We start from the raw sequence: 18,858 nt of genomic DNA, 5'->3' as shown, positions 1-18,858 counted from the left end.
TCACAATGGTCCTTTCTGGTTTTAAAATCTATTAAGCTGATTGGGTTCTTATATTGCACTGACCACTGGTATTTAAACATCTTACCACGGTATTAAAGTGAATGCAAAAAGATCCGTCTGTCTCATTCTTACCACCCACTCCCCCAGCCTCCATTCTGTAGGGACTCTTCAGAAGGAGATATTTTGTTGGTATTATTACTATAATGAACCATTCTTAGTACTGAGGGAAGGCTGGGTTTTGCATTTTGCTCTGAAGGTGCTGAGGCTTGCAGTTATTCTGTTGACGAGATGAGAAAAATCATTGTTCTTTCTGTACCATAAAGAGAATATTTAAAAATCTTTTATTTTAGCATGTGTATTTTGTGCTTTGAACAGTATCGTGTGCAGTATCATCAATTTCATTGTTGCCACATGTCACAAAGTACCCACTTGGCTAGGAGTGGAGCTGTGGCACCCTGCCTCAGTTTCCCTTCTTTGACTCCTCGGTAACTCTCAACAGACTTTCATGAGTCCAATGACAACAGCCCTTCTTGGGGTCTGGTTGATTAACTTGATGTTCAAAATAAACACAAAAGAGTCTGAGACCCGAGCTTCAAGCTGGACCCAGCCCCTGCACCTGGAAGGCTTGGCTGAGTTACTTTGCTTTTCTGCACTTCACTTTCCCAATCTGCATAATGAGTGATGTGATTTCTGATTAGTTAATGTTTGCAGAGCACTTTGCCGACAGAAATAAACCTTACGCTTCCCAGAGCTAACGAATGCCCAGCTCGTCACAAATCTTTGGGGTTTTTCTTTCAGAGCCACTTACAACCCACTGCGGCGCGAAGAACTGCTTTAGAAAAAGCATCCCCAGCAAATTAACTCTGCCAATTAGATGCTGCCCTGTGTTTAACTAGTGACTCACATGTCGTTACAATATTAGTGAAAACAGAGGGCCCCTCTGGGGCGAGAGTAGCCTCCGAAAAGAACGTAAACAAGCGTGTCGTGCGGCAGGCAGACAGAAGAGTCAATACAGAGTTGGTGGCAGTGTGAGTTGGAAATGGGACCCAGTCACCAAGTTCTGGCTCCTCCGTAGCTGATCCTTGAGGCTGCTTTTCAGTCCCTGTTAGAGGACGGGATTCCCTCGGCCTTCCCCATTCCAGGGTTAGGCCTGCTCAGATCAGTTGCTGGAGCCAGGGCAAGGAATCAGATTTGGGATTAGAAAAAGAACAGCAACTACTTAATTCTCAACCAGGTGAGGACACACCTAGCCTGGCTCAAGGCCCCTGGGGTATGTTTTCAAATGTGATCAAGTGGTCTAAAAAGGGACTTTGAGGTCCAAATCTCACTGACTTCTAATGAGATTTAGGGATCTGAGTGCCTAAGTCCTTTTGAAAATGTTACCCTTAAGACTAGATACACAAAGGGATTTAGGTGCCTAATCACCATTTTAAGCACCTAAATCCAAATGTAGATGCTCAAAACCCCTGCTCAGCTGCCACCTAGCCCTGTAGGCCTCTCAGTTTCCTCTGGTAGAGTCCCCTGGGCTCCTACATTTTGGCCAGTGGGCATGTCCAAGTCACCTAAGTCCTGACTGCCTACAGGATACTCAAACCAGGCATTCCCTTGCCTGCCTCAGTCTATGTCTAATCCAGAGGGCATTCTCCAAGGCCACCAAAGAGCATGCCTGCTGAATTAGGCCCTGCACAAAACATTGTGATGCCTGCCCTCCCCCTCACGTTCCCCCCTGACCAAAGCCTAGTGGTTACAGCACTCACCCAGGAAGTGGGAGATCTGGGTTCAAAACCCCACTTTGCCCAATGCAGAGCAGGGACTTGAGCCCAGTGCTCCCACCTATGCTGTAACCGCTGGGCTAGGGTCATTCTCTTGCTGGCCCAATGAATGTTTATTTCATATAAAGTAGGGGCAGCGTCAACAGGAGCAGGCTCATGGCTGCACATCCCCACTGCAGACAGGCTTCTTGCTTCAACCCAGTGTTAGGTTCCTCAGCCCTTTGAGGGGCCGAGCATAGGCCCCACTCCTCTCCTCGACATTTCCTAATGGCTAGCTTAGGCAGCTCCCCACCCAGCCTGCTGCCTCCTCTGGGACCTGTTCTCTGACACCTCACTTGCCCTGTGTATTTTCTAGGGAGCCTGGGCGGGCCTGACTCTGGGCTGTGGACTCCACTGGGCTGCAATGCAATGCTCAGCCTAAGTCCCCTTTGTGAATCTAGGCCTCAGTGACTAGGTTAACAGGTCATTCCCCATGCCAGAATGGACAACCATGCCTGTCACATGACACTGGCCTCTTCCAGCACCTGATGAACGACCCAGCAGACAGATGTCTTCCGCGTCAGCATCTGTCTCCCTTATAGTGCAGCCCCTTTTGTCCTTCCCAACAACCCCATCCTTTGTGGAAGTCTCGATCGGTCTAGTTGCAATAGACACCAGTTTCAGCAAGTCCACCCTGCCCATAAGGCAGCCAGTGGCAAATTTCCAGTGGGTAGAAATACACAGAACATGATGACTCGTCAGCCAGGCGCACAGATATGTTCCACCTCCCACCATGAACCTCCAGTGACTCAATCTCTCAGGAATGGCGTGCTCAGCTGACTAGTGCGTTCAAATGTATGGTTCCAAGGAAATGGAGTATTTCAAAATGGGGACTTAGGCTGTATGTGATCATCAGCAACTGGGGGGGGGAGGGTTCCCCATAGATTCATAGATTCCAAGGCCAGAAGGCACCGCTGTAATCATTTAGTCTGACCTCCGGCATAACACAAGCCAGAGAACTTGGACAAAACAATTCCACAGCAGAACTTTTAGAAAAACGTCCAGTCTTGATTTTAAAATTGTCAGTGATGGAGAATCCACCACGACCCTTGGCAAATTGCTCCAGTAGTTAATTACTCTCACTGTTAAAAATGTACACCTTATTTCCAGCCTGAATTTGTCTAGCTTCAGCTTCCAGCCATTGCACTGGGTTATGCCTTGCTCTGCTAGATTGAAGAGCCCATTATTAAATATGTATTCCCCATGCAGGTAATTATGGGCTGTAATCAAATCACCCCTGAACCTTCTCTTTGTTAAGCTACATAGCAATAGACTCAAGGAGCTCAATCTATTAGGCAGGTTTTCTAATCCTTTAATCATTCTCGTGGCTCTTCACTGATCCCTCTCCAGTGTATCGACATCCTTCTTGAATTGTGGACACCAGAGTTGGACATGGTATTCCAGCAGTGGCTGCACCAATGCCAAATACAGAGGTAAAATAACTTTTCTATTCCTACTTGAGCTTCTCCTGTTTATGCACCCCAGGATCACATTAGCCCTTTTGGCCAAAACATCACACTGGGAGCTCATGGTCAACTGATCATCCACCACGACTCCCAAATCTTTTTCAGCATCACTGCTTCCCAGGATAGAGTCCCCCATCATGTAAGTATGACTACATTCTTTGTTCCTAGATTTATACATTTATATTTAGCCATAGTAAGAACACACACTGTTTGTTTGCGCCCAGTTTACCAAGCAATCCAGATTTCTCTGTATCACTGACCTGTCCTCTTCATTATTTACCATTCCCCCAGTTATTGTGTCATTTACTGCAAAATTTATCAGTGATTTTATGTTTTCGCCAGGTCATTAAGAAAAATATTAACTAGGACCATAGGGCCAAGAACCAATCATGCGGAACCCCCACTAGAAACACACCCATTTGATGATGATTCTCCATATTAAGCCCTACTAGTGAGCCAGCTTGTAATCCATTCAATGTGTGCCATGTTAATTTTAGGGTTATTTTAATCAAAATGTGATGTGCTATCAAGCCAAACACCTTACAGAAGTCTAATACAACAACACTATTACCTCTTTCAACCAAACTTGTAATTTCATCATAAAAGATATCAAATTAGTTTGATAGGATCTATTTCCCTTAAACCCATGTTGATTGTCATTAATTACATTACCCTCCTTTAATTCTTTGTTAATCGAGTCCTGTTCCATTATCTTGGCTGGGATCATTGTTAGACTAACAGACTTATCATTACTCAGGTCATCCCGTTTAACTTTTTTAAAGACTGACACAACATGAACCTTCTGCCAGTCCTCTGGAACTGCCATGGTGCTCCAAGACGTACTTAAAATTATCATTAATGGTCCAGCAAGCTCCTCAGCCGGCTCTTTGAAAACTCTTAGATGCAAGTTGTCTGGACCTGCCAGCCTCACCAAGTCTCCAGAAGGGGAAAGCAAGAGGAGGGGGATTCTAAAAGGTCAAGATGAAGATGGCTTGAAGGGCCTCTCCTCGTCTTACACGTGGAGAGTTGTACAATGGAGGACCCTCCGTGAGCTAGCTCTGCCACCAATATAGTCCAGAGTGTCCCTAGGGGCTGATAGCTGACTTGCCCTGCCAGTCATCACTGTTCGGCAGGGTACAGGGCAATCAGGTGCTATGGGCCTCGTGTAAGTAGAGCTTCATATACAAAGACCGTGATTTGGCATATTGCCAGCTATGGTGGCGCAGATGTTACCAACACCCTCACTCCCATGTAGCGGAGGAAGCAAGCAGCCTCCGCGATTGCATAATATATAGTTGGCTGAACTGTCTTCCACCAATGCTGCTGTCCATCAGTGCCCCAAAGAAAGAGGAAACTAGCTGCCTGGAGTCAGGAGACAACTTCCCCCATGGCCAGTTTATTCCATAATCGGCCCCAGGGGGGTTTCATGCCCCTTCCTCTGAAGCAGCTGGTCCTGGCCAGTATTAGAGAGAGAATATGAACCCCTGCTCTGATCCAATTGCTATTTATCTCTGTTATATGCAGTGGCCACATCGCCCTTAGTCTCAACAAGTCCCACATCTAGTGCTTTTCCTTACCGCGGCAGGGCACAGACCTAGAGAAACTGGTCCCTGATTTTCTTCGCAGGCCTGATGTTTCCTATCCAAATGTTCTTTTGTGGCTTATGCTTTTAAAAACTTCTCTCCCTCCCCGCTTAGCTCCCTGACTGATCCTCTCCTTGATTCCATTAAGTGATTCCGTGCCGCGGCTGTGAATCCTCTGCAACTCGGAAAACATTTGATTAACCTACCTTGACTTTTAAGAGCGTGATTACATTTTAATCTTATATTTCCACGTTGGCATTCCAGACACAGAGTCATTTGAATGCAGATCATTCTGGCTAATGTAATTTTAAGATACAGTAATGAAGAGATGCGCATGATCGTGTAACATTGTTATCCAATTTAGCGATGACATTTGAGTTTCTTTTGAAATAAGTTTGCCGGCCCGATTTCATATTTTTTGCTTACTCCTCGGACTCTTAGATTTGGGTCAGTTGCTGTGACATGGACAATGTGAGGGGAGCAGGCAGCTACCAGGTGCTGATAGTACTGAGACAGGTGCCTAAGAATATCTACTGGATACATGTCTCACAATGCCTGATAACACCTGAAAGCCCAGTACCTAGGATGTGTATAAGTTAGGGAGTGTAGTTTACCACTGAGAGAAAAGGACTTTTGCAGCAGGACTGCTGGGGCCTAGTTCCCGCCCTGTCACTGAGAACGCTTGGTGTCACCTGGAGCAAGTCACATGAGGCCAGGCTTTCTAAAGCACTCAGAGCCCGCTGCTGGGGAACGGCTTCTTCTAGAGAGTTCAGCTCCCATTGGGGTCCTAACTGAAAAGGGTCAGATTCCCAGCAGTGCTTGGCCACCCCCAGGAAGACGCGCACTTGCCCCATTGAGAACGAAGGGAGCTGGTGGGTGAGGAGCCCTTCTGAAGAGTCTGGTCTTAGTGCCTCTGGGTCTCAGTTTCTCCCAGCTGTGAAACAGGGTTGTGAGCTGTGCCTGCCCCATTGGGCTTGATTATTTTTCTTGAACCACCTGAATGTGAGTCGAAGTCTCTGGGAATGAAGCCAAAGAGTCCACTTACCTTGTTTTAAGGGCAGGAAATGGTAACGTGTGGGTGGAAATAAGGGTGGGTCACGGTGACATTGATTCATTTGCTGCTTCTCAATCCTAGCCCGTGGTCGCCTCCGATGCAAGATCCCCGAGCTTGGCAGTCTATTTTACTGCCATTTAAATGTAAACTGCTCCTTTGTGTCATTCCAGGAAAATTGCATAAAGTAAGTCTAACCTGCGATAAACTGAGCAGCGAGTATTTCTCCGTCAGCCGCTAAACAGCGTGCATGACAGACGGATGGGCCCAGCACTCCGGGGCTATAGCAGCAGCGCTTGTGGTGGTGTCTTTACCAGCCTGAGAAAGCAAATCCTGCATGTTTAATACCTTTCCTGTTCAGGACACAGCCCCGTCTCGCAGCCTTGGCTGGCATGGCTCTTCCATCAAATGTGTACAGAGGAACCCATGTGTGAGGCCAGGTCCCAGGCTTGCCACTGCATCTGTAAGATCAGATGTCCCAACGATGGACATGGTTATAAAAACCTAAATACATTACAAGGAAATCTTTCCTCCATTGTGAAAGCATTAGATACTGTGAGTCTTAGTGATCTCAGCAGGCCAGGTCAATTCACGGCTGCAGAGACACCAAAGATGACGTTAGCCCTGCCCCAAAGGGCAGGGATCTTGAGACCTTGAGAGGTCATCAAGTCCAGCCCCCTGCACTGAAGCAGGACCAAGTGAACCTAGATCAGTGGTCTCCAACCTTTTTACACCCAAGATCACTTTCTGAATTTAAGGGCAACCAAGGATATACCCTGTCACTTCCCCAAGGCCCCGCTCCTTCCCCAAATCCCCGCCCTGCTCATTCCACCCCACCCCCCACCCATCACTTGCTCTTTCCCAACCTCACTCACTTTCACGGGGCCGGGGTAGGAGGTTGGGGTTCAGGAAAGGGTGCAAGCTCTGGGCTGGGGCCAAGGAGTTTGCAGTGTGGGAGGGGCTCTGGGCTGAGCCTGGGGCAGGCGGGTTGGGGTGCAGAAGGGGGGTGAGGAGTGCAAGCTCTGGGAGGGAGTTTGGGTACAGGAGGGGGCTCTGGGCTGGGGCAGAGTGTTGGGAAGTTGGAGGGGGTGTGGGGTGCTGGCTCTGGGAGGGGGCTCAGGGCTGGGGCTTGGGGTGCGACCTCCCACTGGGCGGAACTTACTTTGGGCAGCTCCTGGTTGGCAGTGCAGCAAGGCTAAGGCAGGTTCACTGCCTACCCCGGCCCCAAGCTGCTCCCAGAAGGGGCCAACACACCATTGCGGCCCCTGGGGGCTCCAGGGGTCATGTGGCACCACACACTGCCCCTCTCTGCAAGCACCGCCTCCACAGCTCCCATTGGACACAGCTCCCCATTCCCAGCCAATGGGAGCTGCATGGGTGGTGCTTGCAGGCAGGAGCAGTGCGAAGAGGAAGACCCCTACCCCCCACCCCCGAGCTGCGGGGCAACGGTGGCCACTTCTGGGGATGGTGTGGGGCTGGGGTAGGCAGGGAGCCTGCCTTAAGGGCAGCCCCGCTGCACCACCAGATATCCCGATCGACTGGGAGATCCTCTGGGAGCGACCGGTTGGTGACCGCTGACCTAGACCATCCATGACAGGTGTTTGAACAACCTGTTCTTAAAAACCTTCAGTGATGGGGATTCCACAGCCTCCCGTGGAAGCCTATCCCAGACCTTAACTCCCTTAGGGTTAGAAGGTTTTTCCTACTGTCAGTCTTCTTTCCTCAAGACAAAACCTGCCCTGTTTTTTAATCTGTTCTCGGAGATCAGGTTTTCTTCACCTTTGATCATTTTTGGTGCTTTAAGAGGCAAAGAACCCAAAGAGGGCTGTAACATGATGTCTCACTGTTATTTAAGCTCCGGCCGTGTGCAAATAACCAGCCACACCGTAGGTCACCTCTTCAGCTGGCGTAAACGGGTATAATTCCATGGAAGGCAATGGAGCTAGGCTGACCTACGCTAGGTAAGGGCACGCCCACACACCTCAGCCTTAGGGGTCTGCAGTGTGATGCAGACAAAGCGGAGTGGTACTCGTCCAACTGTAGCACCTCGAGGCGGTTGTGCCAGGTTCTGTCTACAAAGAGACCCTGCCCTGGAGCACCTGCACACGAACTAGAGTGAACAGAGGGGGGAAGGTCGTTCAACTTCGCAGCTGGACGAGAGAGGCAATGAGAGATTAAAGTGACTTGTCCCCGAGTCTGAACGCACACCTCCGGAGTACCACTCCAGTGCCTTAACCGCCAGGCAAGGCTCAAACTGAACCTGCAGTGGGGAACGCCAAGACCAGAGCTAGCCTAGGTGGGTTGAGTGAGGGATGGGGGTCTGCGCTAATGGATGGCAACGTGGCTTGTGACACTGATGTCAGTGGCACCAGGATTTGGCCCAGGAGGCTTCAGTTTGGGACAGTTAGTTGGGCTACGTCTGCACTGGGTTTAGCACCAACCCTTTGCCTGCTTCCAGCACCCCTTGCCTTTAGGATCCCAAAGCAGGTTACGAACGTCAATGAACGTCACAAGCCCCCTGGGAGTATCTAGCCTTGTGCCCATGGGGAAGCTGAGGCCCAGAGGCCCAGATCCTCAAAGGTACTTAGGCACCAAACTCCCATTGACATCAACGGGAGCTAGGCACCTGACTCACTTTGAGGAGCTGGGCCGGAGCAACTTGCCTGAAGCGTATCGTTGGCAAATCGCAGACCAGAATGCAGGTTTCATGACACCTGTTCCCTTGCTCTAACCATTAGGGTGAGGCTCTGCTTCCCGAGCCCTTTTTCTGTGTGTCTCCTCATTGGTTCTTGCTGGTGTAAAGGGTACTGCAAGCCTGGAGTTGTAACACCAACAGACCCCAGTCATCAGCGGGCAGGATCAAATCTGGGACCTCTGGAGCTAAATGCATGAGCCTCTCCTGCATGAGTTAAAAGCCTCATGGCCCTTAGCTAAGGCTGTAGCAGACTCATTAATCTCAAAGGGGGTCTCCGGGCCACTAGTGGGGACAGAACACCACACAAAGGAGGTGTGTGGGTTACAGGGGCACTGGAGAACTGGCTTGTCGTGGAGGCTCTGAAGTGTAGCTGTGACCCAGGGTCTCTCATAGCATGTCAGCATGAGCCAGGAACTTTTCCTGGGTCAAAAGAACCATCCAACCAGCTGCAACTGCCTGGCATTATTGCTGAGGGGGCCAAGGAAGAGGGGTAACCTGGAAGAGCGTAACAGAAGTCAGCCCAGTGCTGGCAGATTATGTGAGAACTACCTAGCCAGGTATCCATGAGGAGGAGAGTGATGGATGAATGTGGGGGACGGGGACAGGGCCAGATGAAGGAGGCTTGACCATCGCCTTGCGACAGCATTTGTTCACTGAACTGTCTCGGCCTACGCCCAGCTGTTTGTCTGTATATAAGGTCCTGGCTATGCGTATTTAACATTGTCCTTTGGTGACTGCCCCACAGTGAGGATACTGGCCCCACTGCTCCTCCCAGCTAATGGTGCTCCCTTGACAGCAGGCGGTAGAGACCTGTGTTTTGGGAAAAGGAGTAGCTAGGTGCTTGTCTTCGCACCTCATCTGTAGGTGATTTCGTTAGCTGTGTCTCCGCCGTAGCTGTGGGGTGTGGGTTGACTGATGGAAAGGCTCTGAGATCTGGCTAGGCCTGCTACTTACAAGGGTTAATAATTCCTGCTTTAGTGCTGAATATATTCCCTTGGTGGTTTTGCTCAGCATGCCAGGAATCCCAAGTTAGAGTGTCCTCTGAGCCTCTTTCTATACTTTGCAGCGGGGGGTGGGGGGTGGGGAGGTGAGATGCTGGCTTGCTTTTTTTAACAGCTGCCTTTCTAAGGCTTTTCCAGCGCAGGGCTTGTCCGCTTTGCTGATGAATAACACTGCGGGTGATGTAGCCCTACCATGATTTCACTTGGGGATAATTGCTCTGTTTGCAACAGTAAATGGGAGGAACGGGTCTAAGGATCGTGTACGTTTGCTCTCAGCCTGCCCCTGCCCTTGCCCGAGCAAAAGGATGGGCTTGGGGGAGTGCCACAAAGGGATGTGGGTGTTGCAATGCTGAGTGGTGCAGCACTTAACGTCCAGGTGCCCGGCCGCCCAGTGGAATACACAGCCCCCAGGGAGGCAGCCCGGCGCCCTCGACAATGCACAGGGAGAGTTTAGGCCCCTGGGGCCTGGGGCGCTCAGAGGCCAGCATGCTAAGTGGGGAGCCGCGTGAGATAGCCCGTAGGACACACTGAGGAGAGGAGTTGGGAGGGAAGAGGGGTGCAAGTACCTACACAGTTGACCCAGTTGGTGTGCCTTGCTGACAGGCAAGCCACAAACCCGCTCCTGGAGTTAGACTCCTAACCCGAGTCAGCCCCATACGTAGCCCAGAACAGCCAAAACCGTCTCTCTCTCCTCCTTACACTCACTACCTCGCTCACACTTGGCCTGTGTGGCCCTGTGCCCCTGGTTGTCATGTCTACAGGGGCTGTGCTGGCCCCACACCTCTCAGGGGCCTGGATTGGTGCTCCTGCTGCAGGGTCTGACCGGTATCGGGTCTCAGAGGGGTGCTCAGAGCAGTCCTATGGAGTCGGGCTCTGCTGGCATGCTGGGCATCCCCCTCTGCCCCCCGGCCCCACGTAAAATCCCCTCAGGGGGCTTCTGCTTCAACCCATCAGCTGTGGGGTGGCAGCAGCATTTGAAAATGCCAACTGTGGGCGATGTAAGCACCTAGGGGGAGTTAGGCACCTACAGGGTAAGATGGTGCCTGAGCTGCTGCTTTGAAAATGTCAGTGGTGCCGACGTGGTGGACTCAGGCACCTGCCTGCTTGTTTAGGTGCCTAAATTCCTTGAAACAGCCGACCCCAAGGCTCCAGCAGGATTTCACCAGAATTTAGCCCAAAACGCCTCCGCCCACCTCTCTTGCAGGAGGGGCTCGCTGCCGGCTCGCAATCCAACCCGGTGCTCAGTGGCACCTGGGACTGATCGCTGCCTTCAGGCTGTATGTGTCACAGGGCCCAGGCCAACACAGCTCCTCCTTTTCTGCTGGGTAACTCTTCCCTCCTCCCCCCCAGATAGACAGCCCATGGCCTTTGTACCAAACCCTCCTGCAACTGCTGCCCCTTCCCTCCAGCCATCTGCCCTAGCTTCTCCCCACTGGCCCTTCTTCCCCAACAGCCATCTTTCCCTTTACCTCTCCCAATTGCCTGTCCCTACTTCTTGCCATTCCCCCTGCCCATCAATAACCCCTTCCTCCTCTTTCTCCCCCTTTCCCCCTCCTCCCCCAACACCCTTCTCCTCTATACCCCCTCCCCCCCCCCCCACACACACACACACGCTCAGCTACAGCCCTTTCCACTGTCCTGCATCCACCCCGCCAGACCCGGATGTGACCAGCAAAATACAACAGTCATTTTGGTGGCACTCAGTTGCTTACTGTGTCGTTAGCACTTTGGGGCCCCCTCCCACTTCATTAGACTCTGAAGATGACCTTTAATAATTGCCTCTAAAGGATGAGAAGTGGCTGCCGAGCTGATCTGCCGGGGCCATCGGGCGCTCTCCAAGGGGGGCTGCTGACGCACTCATTAGGCGGATGATTCCCCGCTGCATGTTAATTTCACGTTGCTAAGGTCACCCTCTGCTGGAGCCTGCCCTGGGCCCATCCCCATAGGGATCCACACCACAGGAATTGACTGGCTCTGGGGCTTGTGTTGCTAGGAAGAGGACCTGGGACAAAGACAATGGGAATAATAATATAGATAAACCAGGTCTTGTTTCCTCCACTGCGAAAAACCAAACAAAAACCTACTGCCAAGGAAACGACAGTTCAGCTGGGAGTGTAACTAGTTAACGTCATTAGTGGCGGTGGGGGACTCAGAGGAGTGGGGTGGGTCTCTTACAGCTACTGGTCCTTTGCTTCTCTCCCATCAGGGCTTCATTGGGATCACTCCTGATTTACACTGGTGAGAAGAGAATCTGATCCATTACCTCCAAGAGGTAAGCACATCAGGAAATGGTGCATAAGAATGTAAGAACAGCCACACTGGGTCAGACCAAAGGTCCATGTAGCCCAATAGCCTGTCTGCCAACAGTGGCCAGTGCCAGGTGCCCCAGAGGGATTGAACAGAACAGGGAATCACCAAGTGATCCATCCCGTCACCCAATCCAAGCAGCACTAGATATAAGGAGGGGCGCTACCCCCTGCAGGAAGGAGGCAACCAGGACCAGCCTTCAGATGAAAGGGACTGTGGACAGAGTGGCCACTGAGACAGAAGCAGAGCTAGTTTATAAAGGCTAGAGCATCCAGGCGGGCAACAGGCCTGAGTTTAAAGTGACCACTTGCAGAGTGGGCAAATACCAGAACCGGGAGGCACAGTTCGTGAGCGACCTGCGAGCAGGAATTCATTTGCCAAACGATGTTAACTGGACAGCTGCAAAGAGCAACCAAATCCGTACGCGCCACTGTCTGTGGACGGGCAGTTTGTGAAGGGAAACAAGGACCACAGCCACCAAAGAAATGGCTCCTCATCAATGGTTCAGCCTAACTACCCAACCTAGGATGTGCTCAGAGCTTGGGGTTAGCTCCCCTCTTTTAATGGAAGGTGCTGGGGATTTTTAACAATTCTAGGGACCTGATCTTAGCTTTCCGTTTTGGCTGGCTGAAAGCACCTCTGTGTGCTCTGCTGTTGCATTGTTTTCGTAACAGCTCAGATCACATGTCATGTGCTACATCCCCAGCACCCTTTCCTGCAGCACTAGATGGTCCCTGGAGGACTCCCAGCCAAAGACTGAGGGGGTCTGTCTGCACTGCAGAGTATGTGTGGGCTCTGAGCCCATGCCTCCCCTTCCATGCACAGACAAATCAGTCTGACTTGGGTCACCAAGCACTCAGTACCTGGGGTCTAGGATCCTGCTAGGTGGACGGGTCTGAGCCAGAATCCTGCTGGGACTCAGGGTCCAAGCCCGGTCATTTTGCAGGTCAAGTTGCAGACCCGAGTCAGAAGGCCTGTGTCGCGCAGTGAGGACGCATTAACATGGCTGTGGGTCCTGGGGGCCCAGCAACTGTAAGCCTAGGTTTATAATGTAGTGTGGACGCTCAAGCAAAGGCTTGAAAACAACAAGCCCACAAGCCTGGGCCCCACAGAGCCAGGGGTGCAGTACAGCCCCTCACTTGGTTCAACCTGGTAGGCTCTGATGGTACAATCCCAACACGCTAGCAGGAGTGGTGCTGCTCCTAGGCTCGCAGCAGAGGGGAGCGACGGAAAAGAGGAGCAAAGCTGGGAATGGGGCTGGCCACTAACCTGTCATCTGCTGTAGTATCTGGGAGCCTTCCAGTCGTGCCTCAAGTGAGGTGATTGACATCTGTCACCTGTGGTTCATCCTCTCCCCAAGGCGAGACCTGCACATGCAGGGGTAGGTTTTTGCTTGGCTAAGGTTTTAGATTATTTAAGCTCAAAAGACACCTTGCAGTCATTCCGTGACAGAAACCAGCCACACTGCAGCTGTCAGTTACCTGTTCAACGTTGCAAGCTCTTTGGGACGATGTCGCTGTGTGCATTTGTAGGCCACCCACTGTAACCCAGAGGTGCCACCCCAGTATAGGTGCTGGGTGCTGGAGCAGCGCCACGGAGTGATCAGGAGATTCATTTAGCACCACTGCCACCAAGCCAGGAATTTGTCACAGGTACAAAGGCTCGGAATCGGAGGCTGCCAGGGAACCAGCCTGCAGGCCGCTACAAACAAATCTGTGTGGTGCAGAAGTCAGGGCCAAAAACCACTTGCCATGACTCACTCAGCAGATGGAGCTGGGTCCTGGAGGAGTGACTTGCAGCTAGTCAGCCTTGCTGCCTTCTTCATGAAGCAGCAACCCTTGACTCTTGGGTTAGCACTGGAAGCTTTTTAAAGTTCTGTCAGTTCCTTGGAGCAGTGGCTCTCAACCTTTCCCGATGCCGGTACCCCTTTCAGGAGGCTGATTTGTCATGCGCACCCCAAGTTTCACCTCACTTAAAAACTTCTTGCTTCCAAAATCAGACATAACAATACAAACGTATCCCTCCCAGCACACTAGTACTGAAAGTGCTGACTTTCTCATTTTGACCATAGAACTAATGGATTGGAATATAAATATTATACTGATAGTTCAGGATGATACTTGAGCCTGTTTTTCATTTCTGAGCCTTGTCTGAAGCCCAAGCGACAGGACTGAAGCCCAAGCCCCAGGCAGCAGGGAAGATGCTTGTAGCTAAGTTTTGAGGGGGTCCCCTGTGGCATGAAGCCCCAGGCAATTGCCTTGCTTGCCAATAGGGTGACCAGATGTCCCTGTTGTATAGGGACGGTCCTGATATTTGGGGCTTTTTCTTATATAGGCGCCAATTACTCCCCACCCCTGTCCCGATTTTTCACACTTGCTATCTGGTCACCCTGCTTGCCAGTCCCAATGCCAGCCGTGCACTTGCAATCCCCTTAAACCTGTCACGTGACCTCCCTCTTGGGGCTGCAACCCCGCCAGGTTGAGAAACCCTGATCTACATGAGTTGAGTACCCCCTGGAAGACCTTTGTGTAACCCCAGGGGTACGTGTACCCCTGGTTGAGAATGACTGCCTTGGCAAATGCTACCTCTGTGTGTGTGTGTGTGGGGCGGGGGTGGGGGGAGAGGCAGAGCCTCAGCTGGTGTGAACTGGCCAGTGGAGGCTTTGGAGCACAGAATCCGGTGTTGGAGCCACGCCAGGCAATGTAAACGCTGCACGCATGCCAATCAATCAGGAAGCAGAAGAACACAGGCTGGCGCATAGTAGAATACATGTACTAGCATTGAGAATGTATGCGGCGCTTTTCACTTGTAGCGTTCCAAATGCTTTACAGCGAGGGGGAGACACTGTTATGTCTGTTTCAAAGGCAGGGAAACTGAAGCACAGAGCTGTCAGAGCAAGTTATGGCCAGAGCTGAAAATATAGCTAGGTTTCCTGAGTCCCCACTTCAGGCCTTACCCATTGGATCATACTGCCTCCCCAGTCCACACTTAGAGCCCTTTGCCGTCCTGAACTAACTCATCACAGCAAACCTCTGTGGTAGAGACAAAGGTCCAGGGAGGAGCTAGACACAGGGCGTGGGGTTAGAAAGCACAGCAGGTTGATAGGCAGCCTAGGAACGGATCCAGCTAAGGACCTACTTGTCTGAGTGTTCGTCCTTGCGTTAGGTATGCATATGCTCCCCACCCCTGTACTGTTAAAGTGTCTCACAATCTTTAATGCATTTAGCTACATCACACCTTGTGCTGTGGGGCCGGGCTTTTCGCCCCATTGTACAGATGGGGCCTTGAGACACAGGGTGAGATTAAGGTCTATCTTTTGAATGGTATTTAGGTGTTGTTGCAGTCAACATTGCAACAGCTCACGCTGCTTTAGGGGCGTCATTTGTAAAAGGGATTTAGGAACATAGGCGCCTAAATCCTATTAATGGTCAGTACTGACATTCATGTAAAAACCCAAGCCTCAGTGACTGGCCAAAGTGACACAGGAAGTTTGTGGATGAGGAGGGTGTTGAACTCAGAGCTCGTCAGTTGTGGGGGAGGGGCCCTAACCCCTGACCCTGCCTTCCTCAGTGTCATGGGGATGACGGGAGAGGGGTGTGTGGGCTGTCATGCTTTGGCTCACCTTGCCCGGCCCATAGTCTCACCGGAGGGGGTTGGGAGGCATTTTGCCGATATCAGATTATCTTGCCGGAGCCGCCCTGACAGCGGCCCAGAGGGCAGGTCTCCTCCTCCAGGGCAGGGGATGGTTTCCATATGAGATGCCAATTCCAAGCCCCACTTCTCCAGTGAGCCTTTTCACCTGTCTAGAGCCTCCATCTTTGGGCTAAGGCTGGGGCTGTCCAAGGGTCCAGGGATGCTGAGGTGCGATGGCATGGGGGTCATCGCCTGGGGTGGGGGTGGGGGCCGAGGTAAAGCTCAGCGCTAGTGCAGTGCTTGCAGATGGCTGCCCACGGGGGTGGGCAGTATGCCCTGGCTGGGTGGGCGAATGAGTGTCAGTGTGTATGGTGGGGGGAGGGAATGCTGTGTGGTCCCGTCTCTGGGGTGTTGCTGGGGTTATTGGGACAGTGGCGTGGGTGGGGCCAGGAGAAGGTGTGTCTCTGACTGTGCCCAGATGTCCTTCATCACCCAGCAAGGTATCTAACACCCGCTGCCAGCCCCCCTTGGTCATGGATAAAGCAGGGGGGGATGAATGTGTGAGAACAGTATGAGCTAGTGGCTAAGCCAGCCAAGCGTGGGTGGCTGCTGGCTTTGGTGATGAGTGACGGCGACTGACTTCAGAGGGGCCACGCCATCAGCGGCTGGCTCACACCCTGCAAGCAGCAAGAGGGGAGGGGTTGAACAGGGCTTGGAGAGAGGCTGCAATGTGGAGGCGAATGTTCGGGGGGCGAGAACTCACGTAAGTCAACAGAAGTGCTTCTTTCCGAGGCAGAGCTGAACCCCGGCGCTGGGGCTAGGGCCCCTCTATTACAGTAGGACCCAGAGGGCACGGGCCCCATTGCAGTGAGTAATGTAAAGCTACAGCGTGACAGCCAGCTTGTGCCCCAAAGACCTTCCAGCCTAAGCGTGGGTTGCTCTCATTGGACAGCTGGGAACGGAGGCGCAGAGCTGCGAAATGAACCAAGAGCTTCCCCATTCCCGAGCCAGCACTTTAACCACCCACCCACACTGGTCTCTGGAAGAGTCACACTGTTCCCCATCTTCAACTGGCCTCTTTATCATATTTGCCTTAAAAAGCCTCACGATCCCTTCATAAGAGCCTCCAGAGGAGGCCCCGGCCCTACTCAGCTTTCATGCTGTCCTCTGAGTCCAAGGGCTAGACAGTGCCTTCACCATCCAAAGTCCACACCACCGGCTCTGGCTCGTAACCAAGCGGGACCCAGGATTGGCCGTACCACACTCTCCAAACCAGTCCCCTAGGAAGGAACCAGCACATCAGCTGCTCATGGGCTGCTCTGTAAAAAGAGCAGGACTCTGTATTACACACACATATGTATGCCAGAGCAGCCTACAGCTGACATGTGGAGAAAGGGCTTCTGTTGTTGTCTCTGCTGGTCACAGCCTGGGTTGGACCCAGGTGCAAGCCAGGAGTTCCCCTCCCTCAGAGGCCAGGCCTCTTCTGACCTCAACCCAGAGCACTGAGGTAGCTAGGTCTCCCATTGCATCTATCACCATGGTAGCTGCATCCTCACACACAGGAGAGCGAGGAATGTAACGACATCATTCAAGCTGCTCCATGCTCGTCTTCTCTGCAATGTGCTTGGATGAGCTGGATCGGTCCCCGTCCCTCAGTCTCTCCACAGGCTGTATGACTAGAATATTGCTGGGAGCATTGACTAGAATTCCACAAACCCAGTGAAAGTCAGCTGTGTCTTTGTGCTTCTGTCCCTGGGTGGCTAGTGATTTATTTGTGAATCTCCTGGGGTTTGAAGCTGGAGGTTAAGAAGATATTTATAACTAGCACCCCCTATTATTAAGATTGCCCAACACTTCCCATAGTAAGACCCTGTTTTCAGTTGCTTATAACTTTGCCAAACTTTTACTGTTTGGGCTGAAATTTTCCATGCACCATGTCTGCCAGGCTTCCCACTTCAGGTATCTGAATTGAAAGCAAGGGGACTGTCTCTCCTGTGCCCATGATGCTCTCTCTGCTGGGCCCAGGCAGTGTGGAGGAGGAAGCTGCCTGATTCAAATGCAGAGGGAACAGGAGCCAGACCTGCATAGGGGGAGAGCAGACTCATGAGCATCATAGTGGGAGAATGGGATTGGAGGTTGACAGGGAGGAGGACATGGGGAGACTGGGAGATGAGGGAGGGAGGGAAAGTAGGACGGATGGTTGGGCAAGGAGACTGGGAGCAGTCCCGGAAGCCAGTGGTAGGGAAGAGACATGACTGGGGCAGAGACAGGTTGGAGGGGATGGGAACCTTAATTTTGGCATTTCCTAACTTTGGAGTGCTTGACTTTGCAACATTAATGTCCTCAACATTGTGTGTAATTATATAGCTCTACACACAAAGAGCAAGCAAGCAATAATGCAAACCACAGCAAAATGTACACATGATGAGAGGGACGACTAGACATGGAATTGTAATATGGAGGCTGGATCATACCTGAGGTCTCTCTAATTCAGTATCCTCTTTCCCACAGTGGCCAATAGCAGAACAAAACATTATTTGGGGCTGGGAAGTTACTCAGCCTTTAGAGATAGAGGGGAGACTGACGACATGTACCATAAACCACCCGTGACAATGTTTTTGCCCCATCAGGCATTGGGAGCTTAACCCAGAATTCCAGTGGGCAGCAGGGACTGTGGGATAGCTACTTACAATGCACCACTCCGTAAATCGATGCTAGCCACGGTATTGAGGAGGCACTCCACCAACCTACTGTGCTTAGTGGGGGCATACACAATCGACTGTATCAAATCGCTTTCTAAAGATCAACTTCTGTAAAATCGACCTAATTTCGTAGTGTAGACATACCCTAAGTGCCTTATTCATATAAGTCAATGGGAGTTTATCCTGACTAATGATTTTGGGATTTACCCCAGAGAGGTAATTGCTGTGGCTTCTCCCTCCTCACCTTGCTACAACTAAACTACCAGGCAGAAACAAAAGGCAAAAGTCTTGTTGCAATGTGGTAAATGTTCCCCGCACAGCAGAAAAGCTTCAGGAGAACAGTCTGGTCTGGTAGTTAAGTGCACTGGAATGAGACTCAGGCGAGCTGGGTCCTATTCCTGGCTCTGTTGTGTTGGACAAGTTTGTGTGTCTGTTTCTTTCTGTCTTGTTTATTTCAATTGTAAACTCTTGGGTGCAGGGCCTGTCTCTCACTATGTTTGTACAGCACCTAGCACAATGGCGCCCCAGGCTAGCAATCATTAATATACACGAGCGTGAGCTAGCATTGTTAGAAAAAAGGGACAGCTTCATGCCAGGGTTAATGGCATG

This window comes from Eretmochelys imbricata, chromosome 4 (genome assembly GCF_965152235.1).
Source record: "Eretmochelys imbricata isolate rEreImb1 chromosome 4, rEreImb1.hap1, whole genome shotgun sequence".
Taxonomy (NCBI): domain Eukaryota; kingdom Metazoa; phylum Chordata; order Testudines; family Cheloniidae; genus Eretmochelys; species Eretmochelys imbricata.
Note: the sequence above shows the minus strand (reverse complement) of the source record.